Consider the following 10,925-nt stretch of genomic DNA (forward strand, 5'->3'; position numbering starts at 1 on the left):
TGATGAGGGTACCTTCTGAAAAATGTGTCGTTAGGTGATTTCGTTGTGTGAACATCACAGAGTGCACTTACATAAACCTAGATGGGATAGCCTACTACACACCCAGACTATATGGTATGGCCTATTGCTCCCAGGCTACAAACCTGAACAGCATGTTACTTACTATACTGAACACTGTAGGTAATGGGAGCACAATGGTAAATATTTGTGTATCGGGCTTATCTAAACATAGAAAAGGCACAGTAAAAATACAGTATAAAAGATAAAAAATTATACATCTGTGTAAAGCGCTTACCACGAAGGGAGCTTGCAAGACTAGAAGTTGCTCTGGGTGAGTCAGTGAGTGGGTGGTGAGTAAATGTGAAGGTCTAGGACATCACTATATGCCACAGTAGACTTTACAGATACTGTACACTAAGGCTATACTAAATTTATAAGAAATATTTTTTCTTGCCCAGATGTGGTGGCTTACGCCTGTAATCTCAACACTTTGGAAGGCTGAGGTGGATGGATTGCTTGAGCTCAGGAGTTTCAGACCAGCCTGGGAAACATGGCAATACACCGTCTCTACAAAAAGTTAAAAAATTAACTGTGTGTGGAGGCACACACCTGTAGTCCCAGCTACTTGGGAGGCTGAGGTGGGAGGACCACTTGAACCCAGAGGGTCAAGGTTGCAGTGAGCTGTGATTGCACCACTGTGCTCCAGCTTGGGTGACAGAGCAAGACTCTGTCTCAAGACATATATAGTTTTTCCTGTCTTCAATCATTAATTATGCAAAATAAATAAATAACAAATAAATAAAAATAATTAATCGACCTTAGCTTACTATAACTTTTGTACTTTATAAACTTAATTTTTTTTACCTTTTTTACTCTTTTGTAATAATGCATAAAACACACAGTGTGCAGCTGTACAAAAATATCTTCTTCATGTATACCCTTATTCTCTAAACTTATTTACTTTTAAAATTTTAATTTAATTTTTAATTTTTTTAAATGGAACACTTCACAAATTTGTGTGTCATCCTTGCACAGGAGCCATGTGCAATGATTCTCAGTATCATTCCAATTTTAGTACATGTGCTGTCAAAGTAAGGGCAGTTTTGAAACTTTTTTGTTAAACTCTTAAGACCAAATACACACATTAGCCTAGGCCTGCACAGGGTCAGGATCGTCAATATCATGGTATTCCATCTCCACACCTTGTCCCCCTCTGGAAGGTCTTCAGGGGCGGTAACATTCATGAAGCTGTAATCTCCTACGATAACAATTCCTTCTTCTGGAATATCTCCTGAAGGACCTGCCCGAGCCTGTTTTACACTTAACTGTTGTTTTTTTTAATAAGTAGAAGGAGTGCACTTGAAAATAATGATAAAAGGTATGATATGGTAAATACCTAAACCAGTAACATAGCTGTTTTTGTCATTATCTAGTATATGTATTACATATACATAATCGTATTGCTAGACTTGTATATGATGGGCAGAGCAATAGTTTGTTAACACTGGTGTCATCACAAACACAAGTAATGCATTGCATTGCGTTACGGTGTTAGGGCTGCAACATTACTATGACTACAATGTCACTAGGCAACAGGAAATTTTTAATTCCATAATAGGACCACCATCGTACATGTGGTCCTGTGATTGAGCAAAACATTGTTATGGGGCACATGACTGTAGCTTTTGGGCAAGTGGGTCTCAACCCTGCCTGCAAATTAGAATCACCTGAAGAGCTTTTAAAACTCTTGCTGTCCGGGCTGGCCGCTGAACTAGTTAAATCAGAATATTTGGGTGTGAGATCCAGGAATTGGTATTTTTATTTATTTTAAAAATTAGGTAATTTGATTGATTTACTTACTTAGAGCTGTCAGTATTTTTGAAAGTCCCTAGGTGATTTCAATGTGCAGTCAAGGTGGAGAACCATGAATTAAACAGCAACAAAGCAGAGTTCTATAAAGAACTCTAATGTGTATGTACTTTTATATTTCTTCAGATAGTGCTTTCTCTTATACCTGACATGCAATATGGGCAGTTAGTGTTCATCTTAGTCCATTTGGGCTGCTATAACAGAATTCTATAGACTGGGTGGCTAATAAACAGTAGAAATTTATTTCTCCCAGATTTGAAGCCTAGGAAGCTCAAGATCAATATGCTGGCAGATTCGATGTCTAGTGACAGCCATCTTTCTAGTTCATGCATGGTGGTGGTGTCTCTGTGTCCTCACATGACAGAAGAGGCAAATGAGCTCCCTGGGGCCTCTTTAATAAAAGCACTAATTCCATTTATGAGGGCTTCACCTTCATGACCTATTCACCTCCCAAATGCCCCACATCCTAAATATCATCACATTGGGGATTACGTTTTAACTTGTGGGTTTGGAGGGACACAAACATTCAGTCTATAGCAGTGTTGGTAAGTAATTTTAGTGTGGAGATATATGTAAGGAGAATACCTAGTCAAGGGGCCAAGTCTGGGGCCAGACTTCAGTGTGTTCTAGTCAAGAGCCAACTTCTCTGGTTGAGGTCAAATTTCTGTGGCACCTGAGATTCCCCTGGCTAGGGGAGCTGTGTGCTGGTATGGCGGGTCTGGGTACACCATGCCATTTCTTCATGGTTGAGGTCTTTGTCTACTCTGGCCTAGATGCCTTCAGGGTCTGATTATTAAGATGGTATACAACATTTTGTTGTGTTAATTAACGTCCTCTTTTGAGGACATTAATTAATTTATTCACTCACTCACAAGCTCTTACTTACAGGTCATAATAAATTTCAGGTGCTAGGTTGCGGGTAGGGGAAGGGGCAGTTCCCAGTCTTCCGGGGAAGACAATTCCAATAGAGCTGAAGGAGTACACAGGACAAAATGGACGTGATAAAGGAAGAGTTTCTAGAGGTGCTGAATCCTAAGGAATGAGTATAAGGGAGCTCCTGAGGCAAAGAAAGCTGAGAAGGACATTCTCAGACAGAGAATACAGGGAAGAAAAATATGTTTCTGCTGGAGGCCACGTGCAGATCAATATGGCTGGGGTGTTATGTGTGATGCAGGGAAGGGTACAAGATGCAGATAAAGAAGTAGACAGGAGTCAATAATGGAGGACCCATGGGCCATGCTAGGGAGCTTGAACTTCATCTTATAAGCAACAGGGAGTCACTAAATCAATGCTTCTGCTTTTGGCTACATATTGGAATCTCTTCACGAGCTTTAACAATACTGATGCCTGGATACCATACCTGGAGATTCTGATTAAATCAGCCTGGGGTGCAGCCCAAGCATCAGGATATCTGAAATCTGCCCAGATGAATCTACTATGCAGGCAGGGTTGAGAGTCACTGCATTAAGGGCTTCAAACAGGGAATTGACATCCTTTGGGGCCTGTTTTTAGACAGCTCATGCTGGTACGGGTGGACGAGTAGCCGCAGGCAAGAACCAGCTTGAAGGCTATTACAATAGTCCAGGTGAAAGATGATGTAGAACTGACTAAGAGCAACAATTGCAGTACTGAGAGAGGTTTAGAATGTTCAACTGGCAAGACTTGGGTGATTGACTATCTGTGTGGACTGGGAGAGAGGGAGGAATCAAGAATGACTCCTGGAGAAATTTGAACCATCACACATCGTTGGTAGGTTTGTAAAATGGTGTGCTCACGTTGGAAAATAGTTTGGCAGTTCCTCAAAAGCTTAAACATACAGTAACCAAATGACCCAGGAATTCTAATGTAAGGTATATACTCAGCAACTCTAAAACTAAGTAAAACATATCCACACAAAAACTTGTGTGTCGATGTTGATAGCAGCATTATTCATAGTAGCCCAAAAGTGGAAACAACCCAAATGCTAGTCACCTGATAAATAAAGAGAATGTGATAAATCTATGCAGTGGAATATTTTTCAGCCATATGAAAGAATGAAGGACTGATACATGCTACAACATGGAGGAACCATGAAAACATTATGCTAAGTGAAAGAAGCCATCGCAAAATTCCATATATCGTACAATTGCGTTTATATGAAATATGCAGAATAGGCAAATCCAAGGAGACAGAGCACAGATTCATTGTTTCCAGAGACTGGGAGAGGGGAGATTGGGGAGTGACTGTTAAAGGACAAGCAGAATCTTTTCAGGGGTGATGAAATGTTCTAAAACTAGATTGTGGGACTGGTTGAGAAACTTTGTGAACTTACTAAAAAGCACTGAATTGTACACTTTAAAGAGGCAAATATATGGTATGTGATATCTCAATAAAAAAAGAATGACTTCCAAGTTCCTACCTTGACTGGCTGGGTTAATGCTGATGTCAGAAAATAATGTAGGGAACACAGTGGAGAAACAGATTTGGCAGGGACTGGTGCCTGTGGGGCCCCTGGGTGCTGATATCTAGCAGACTGGTAGATGATGAGGCTGAATCTTGGGCAGATGTCTTGGCAGGAGACAGAGATTTTGGAGTTATCAACTTGGAAATAGATGGTCATTGATGTTGTGGGAAATGATGCAATCACTTAGAAAAAGAGTATAGTGTATGAGGACTGGAGGCCAAGAAAAGATCCCTGGGGGACACTAGCATTTAAGGGGTGGTAGAAGAGCTCATGGAAGAGCCAAAAGAAGAGCTGTCAGAGCGATTTGAGGAAAAGCAGCAAAGTGGGAGAAGGGGATTGTCATGGCATCCCAGAGTATTGAGACAGAAGGAAGAGCCAATTTAAATATCATTATATAATTAAGTCTCTGCCCTATTTCTAGTATCAACCCATACTGACCCTGTTTTAAAGATATGGATGAGATGACTTGTTCAATGATAAATCCTCCATAATAGACGCTTTTTATAAATCCTGGTCCTTCTGACAGTTTTCTTCTGCTCCTGACCCTACAAAGGCAGAGGTCACCTCTCCAGGGCAGAATGAGTTCTTCCACTTTCTGTGGCCCCATTACTTGTGCGGGTACTTTTGGAGTCAAGGAGAAGAGAGGCTGTCCCTGGAGGATCGAAAGAATGAGCTATCAGAGTGGACTCTGTATAGAGAGCTGGAAGGGTTTTTTTCCTGTTAATCAAGCAAGAATAACCAATCAGATGTTACTTCAGCAGCATTTAGCACCTTCCCTGAATCTGCATCTCTTCTTCTCACTTGCCCCAAGTTGTTCTGCCTCATGTGTTGACAGTACTATTAAGAGCTGACCGCTGGTTGCAGTGGCTAACGCCTGTAATCCTAGCACTTTAGGAGGCTGAGGCGGGAGGGTGGTTTGAGTCCAGTAGTTCAAGGCCAGCCTGGGCAGTATAGTGAGACATTCATCTTTATTATAATAATAATAAAAGAGCTGACATTTATTCTTTATTATATAATTGACATAAGCATTTACTCATTTAATCCTCAAAATAATCTTGTAAGTTAAGTACTGTTATTCTTCCCGTTTGAAAGATGGGAGAAATGAAGCACAGAGAAGTTAAGTAATTTGCCTGATGCTAGAGAGTGGTAGAGTCAGGGTGGACCCAGGCAGCCTGGCTCTAGGAGCACTTAGTCTTAACCATTACCCTACCAACCTCTCAGTAAGCAGCACCAAGCAGTGTGGTGCAGCACTAAAGACGGTGAATTAGAAGTCCATTGAGTCCAAGCCTCTATAACCTAGCAGCTAGCTGTGTTACATTTGGCAACTCATGCGACCTCTCTGAGTCTTGGCTTCCTAATCTATATAATAAGGCTATTACTATCTGCCCTGTAAACCTCACAGATTTGTTGTGATGATGAAATGAGATGAGACAGGTACTGAGTGGACAGCTACAACTATAAAGTTCTGTGCTTATTTTCCCAGAATCTCACTAGGCAGTTGACACAGAATAGGAACTCAGCACTACTGATTAAGGCAACACAAGGATTTTTTTTCACACTTACTGCACTTTATTATAATTCTCCGTTTGAGAATCTGTCTTCCCCAATAGACTGAGCTTGCCAAGGATGAGGACCAAGACGTGTCACCTCTGCCTCCGTGGCACCTAGCTCAGAACCTGGCACCCATAGGGCACTCAATAAATGGTACCAGTTAGTGGTAGTGACAGTAGTAGGAGAAACCCCAGCAGCAGCACTTTGAATGAATCACTTTCTCGGTGACTACAGTGATGGCCTGTGGCCAGCAGAGAGCAGCAGAGCCCCCAAAGCATAGACGTGTCTCTTTGCAAGCCCCTGTGCCGGTAGCCCTGTCTCCTTTCTTCTCTAACCTGGCACAGTAATTGACCTGTCTCTAACAGGATGGAAATTGCGCTTGGTTTGACTAAAATGTGCTTCCCCTGACATCTAAGCAGTTTGAAAAATTTGTCCTGAAACTAGGGCAACAGGACCAGTTTTAGTCACCAAAGTCATTCCCAATGTTACACAGTGTCCATGAGGTCTGAAACTCTCTGGGGAGTGACAGTGAAAAGGGCGTTTAGTATTTCCTTCATACAGTGCCAAATGCATTTGACAAAAGATCTTATAGAATTTTGAAAGAATTCCTGGCTTTAGAAGATTTATAACTGATGACTTCTGCTTTTAAAAAAAAATTCTTTTTCTTTCTTTTTAAATAATACTTTTAAGTTCTGGGGTACATGTGCAGATCGTCAGGATTGTTACATAGGACAAAAAAAGAAATAATGCTTGCAAAGTTCTTTTAGAGAGGACTTTTTAGCTGCGAAAGCTCTGAGTCAGGAGTCATTAAAGTGGTTGAGTGGATGGTAATCATTTTAGCTAGTAATGGGGAGAAAGAACCAGCATACTGGAAAGATGGCCTGTTTGCTTCTGTTAACTGATGAACCAACCTTATTATTTTTTCCATTTGACATCAGAATGCGCCTGGAACTAATGGCTTTTCAAGATAAAGTAAAAGCTTTTCTATTTATTTACAGTATACTTTGGCTTTTACATGTTTTCATTTTAATATCCTTTAATTACAGCAGTTAGTGTACTGGTTAAGAGGATGAGCTTTTGGAGTTAGACAAAATCAGGCTTGCAGCCCTGCTCTTCGACTTACCAGCTGCATGGGCTAGGCCACTTACTAAACCACTCCAAGAATTAATTTCTTTATCTCTCAAATAGCACACTAATTCTTGCCTCTAAGGGTTATTTTCCTGAGATGATGCATCTAAGGCACTTAGCACAGAGCCCACCGCACGTTGCATGTTCAGTAAATGATAGCCTTTATTATTCAAACATTATTTTAAAATTCTAAACACGCACGCACACAAAATTATGAATTCACCTTGAGGATACACAACGGTAAGGATAAGAAGCTCAAAATGAGCCATGGTGAAGAAATGAGGCTCAGAGGGATGGGGTAATTGCCCAAAGTTAGTAGGAAAGTACTGGACATATACCTTAAGTCTTTATCTATCTGAGGCCAAAGGCTCTACACCTTATCACCAGAAAACCGAACCTCCCTCTGTCAACTTTTTCGGGAGGAGTGATCTACTCTTGCCTCCAGCCTTAGGTCCCCCTCAGAGTCCTGGTATCAGGGAATGCCCTGCACCCTCTTGAAGGCCCATCCCTGAGCCCACTACTCTAACTGAGGCTGGCTCCCAGGAAGCTGAGCTATTTGCCTAAGACCACACAGTCGGATGAGCAAGGGCACCTGGAGAAAGAGTGGTACATGGATTATTCCTTAGATTCAAACTAGTGCTTCTGGAACATAGAGTAGAATTAATATTTCACGCAACCAGTCATTCACAAACAGCACTGGGGATGCAGTGATGGTCAGGGCAAACCTAGTTCACAGTCTAGAGGGGAAGACAGACAAAGTAACAGTCATTTGGGATAAACACAATGTGACCCGTGCTGTGACTTGGTGTCAAGGAAATAGGGGAAGCCCAGGGAACCATGGGAGATCAGAGGAGGTTAGCTATTCCAGTCTTGAGAAGGTCCAAAAAGAATCTGTAAAGTTCATTTGTTTTCTTTGTTGGCCAAGAATAATATCAATTGGTCAGTGACACAATACTATTTTCATTCATTTATTTTTGGGGGAAAAAATTTACTGAACTAGGTTGCTGTGCTAGGCATGACAAAATTCAGAGATGGCTCGGACATGGGCATTGTCCTTCTGAAAGCTGGCACTTTCCTTTAGGAGGTGGGTGACAATGATGCTGCTCAGTTTATTCAGAATTATCTACTCCATCAGCTTCAGGTAACAGATAATAATAACCAAGGCTGAATAATCCATTGGTTGGATTTCTGCCTGGTTAAAGTATCTGTTGATTATGTGTTATTATTTATGTCACAAAGTGTGCTGGCTTATAAGCAAGAAAGCACACCTGAATTTCTGAAACCTTCTGCATGATTATATGTTATGGGATTAGCTAACGGAGTCTTGAAGACTGATCGTTCTTTGGCTTTTGAGGATGAAATGAAATTTAATGTCAGTGATATGAACAAACATGTTAATACTGAGGCTTGCTCTACCTGCCAGGGGGCAGAGCACTTAGGTAGGACACGCTAAATGGCATGGCTGGAGAGCTGAGACATTTCCAGCTGTGCTTCTGGGAAAATAATGAGGTTCAAATGATGTGCTTATTGCGCACCTCAGAATATCCCATCATGGCATCTCTTGAATATAATTGCTGTTTCACTGGTTTGGGAACGCATTACTGCCTCTGTGCCCTATGTTTACTTGTTCTCATGTTCATCTTTCGCAATTTCTGTCCAGGTGCTTCCTGAAAGTTCCATCCTGGAGCTTCCAACCCTGCATTTCCTCCTGAATCTTTGGGTCTATAATAGGAACCTGGACTTACTGAACCTGAAAGATCAGAAAAGTCTTTGTGGGTCATTTGGAAAAAACCAACACCAATTAGCTCAAACTGTAACTGTGATTCTGAATTTCCACTCTGGGTGGACTTTGGCGACCCTGCTTCGTAAGTTATCTAGAAACTGTACTCAGATGAGCTGCTCCAAGTCCTCAGGGAATTTAGCTCTTTGCCAATGAATTTAATAGGTCATTGAGATTTGCTTCTCTACCTAGGGAGAACTGCAAAACTTGTTCACATTTGAAGGTTTTAATCAACGCCTTATCCAGAATGACTGCACTAAACCACAGCTTTCAGCTCTGGGCCAAGGGAGCTATCCCAATTTGCGCTTCTCCCAGCTGGTCTTGAATTCTGTCTGTCATTCTCTGGACAAGTTGAAGAATGTCCTTTCTAATAGGAGAGCTTCAGTAATTCAGTCCCCACTGACTGAGGTCGCCTATCTATTTTGGCTCTCTGCAACTGCAGTAGAGTGGAAAGAATGTTGACTTTGGAGTCAGTCCAACGAGGACTAAAGTCGAGACTCCACTACTTTCTAGCTGCGTGACCTTATACAGGTGACTTCACCCCTCTGAGCCTTCAGTCTCTCATCGGGAAAATAAAAATAATAATAGTTCCTCCCTGATAAGGCTATTGTGAAGGCTAATGAGATCATGCACGTAAAGTGATATAGTGTCACCAACTGTCCTGGTTTGCCTGGGAATGAGGAATTTCCTGGGACATGGGACTTTTAATGCTAAAACCAGAGTAGTCCCAGGCAAACCAGGATGGGCGGTCACCCTAGATGAATGTAAGTACATCGTTACCCTACTTTGTCAGTATCACCAGCATAGCCACCATTCCAGGTCAGGAGAACCTCCACATGTACATCTGAGCCACATATCTTAAGTGATCCAGGCAACCTGTTCAAATTACATGAAAGTCAGGGATTCAGAGCTTTGAATTGTAAAGTGCTGTATGTGTTTAAATCATTACTATTACTCTCATTATCTGTGGTTCGTATTCCAATAATGGCAGGTTCAATGGTGAGATATATAAAGCCATTAAAGGCAATTCCACATTTTTTATTGAGTGCCTGCTCTGTGAAAGATACTATGCTAAGCATCAGGGGGAGAATAATGTACTGGGTGAAACAGAATAATAAAATTATAGTTTCTCTTTTTGGGGAAACTCTTCGAGGAAGTCTAAAAGATCACAGTGTATGTTCTTAGCACCTTTGCTGAAAATGAGCTCACTGTAGGTGTGTGGATTTGTTTCTGGGTTCTCTATTCTGTTCCATTGGTCTATGTGTCTGTTTTTATGCCAGTACCATGCCAGTCTCTGTGATGTGCTTATTTCACATTACATGCCTGTATCAAAACATCTTGTGAACCCCATAAATATATATACCTACCAGGTACCTAAAAAATTTAAATCTCTCTCTCTCCCTCTGTCTATATATATATATGTATATGTATGTACGTATATATACATATATACACACGTATATACATATATGTATATATACATATATACATATACATATATAGACAGAGGGAGAGAGATTTATCTCAGTAAATATATGTATATTTATCTCAGTAAATATGTAGATATATTTATCTCAGTAAATGTATAATCTCGGTACTATTGATCTCAGTAAATATATATATATCTCAGTAAATATATATATATTTATATATATATATGGCCACTTAAGATTTGTGCCTTTTTAAACTTTCTTTCTCTAGAGAGAGTGAATTCCAGCTCAATGGACTGTCAGAAAGTGAAAACAATTGTGCAATCGGCAGCCAGCTCAAGATATAGAACATTACCAGCACTGCCGAGGCGCCCCTCCCCAAGGTCTCCTTTCAAGCCACTGCCCACCCTCTCCAAGGGAAACCTCCACTTTTATTTTTATATTTATTTTTATCTGGTTATGTCCTTTGCTGTACTTTCTTTTGGTTTGCCTTGTTCTTTTTCTAGTCTTTTTTTTTTTTGAGTTGAGAATTTAATTCATTTATTTTTATTCCTTTCATTGTTATAGATGTCCAGGGCTATGAATTTTCCTCTGACCACCGCTTTAAATTCCATAGATTCTGATGTGCAGTGTTTTCATTACCACTATTTTTCAGAAAATCTGTAATTTCTGATTTTCCTCCTTTCATTCAAGAGTTTTTAAAACTTCCAGATTGAAGGGCCTT

General features: G+C 40.7%; 1 non-coding gene across 1 annotated transcript; it reads right to left on the bottom strand.

The window, feature by feature from the left end:
* Window positions 1-990: 990 nt before the first annotated feature.
* Window positions 991-1,095, bottom strand: LOC135269282 (U6 spliceosomal RNA). The gene has a single exon (XR_010337607.1). It is a non-coding gene; the product is annotated as a U6 spliceosomal RNA (small nuclear RNA).
* Window positions 1,096-10,925: the final 9,830 nt, after the last annotated feature.

Source organism: Aotus nancymaae, unplaced genomic scaffold, assembly GCF_030222135.1.
Source record: "Aotus nancymaae isolate 86718 unplaced genomic scaffold, 86718_ANA_hifiasm-v0.15.2.pri h1tg000004l, whole genome shotgun sequence".
In the NCBI taxonomy this organism is placed as follows: Eukaryota; Metazoa; Chordata; class Mammalia; order Primates; family Aotidae; genus Aotus; species Aotus nancymaae.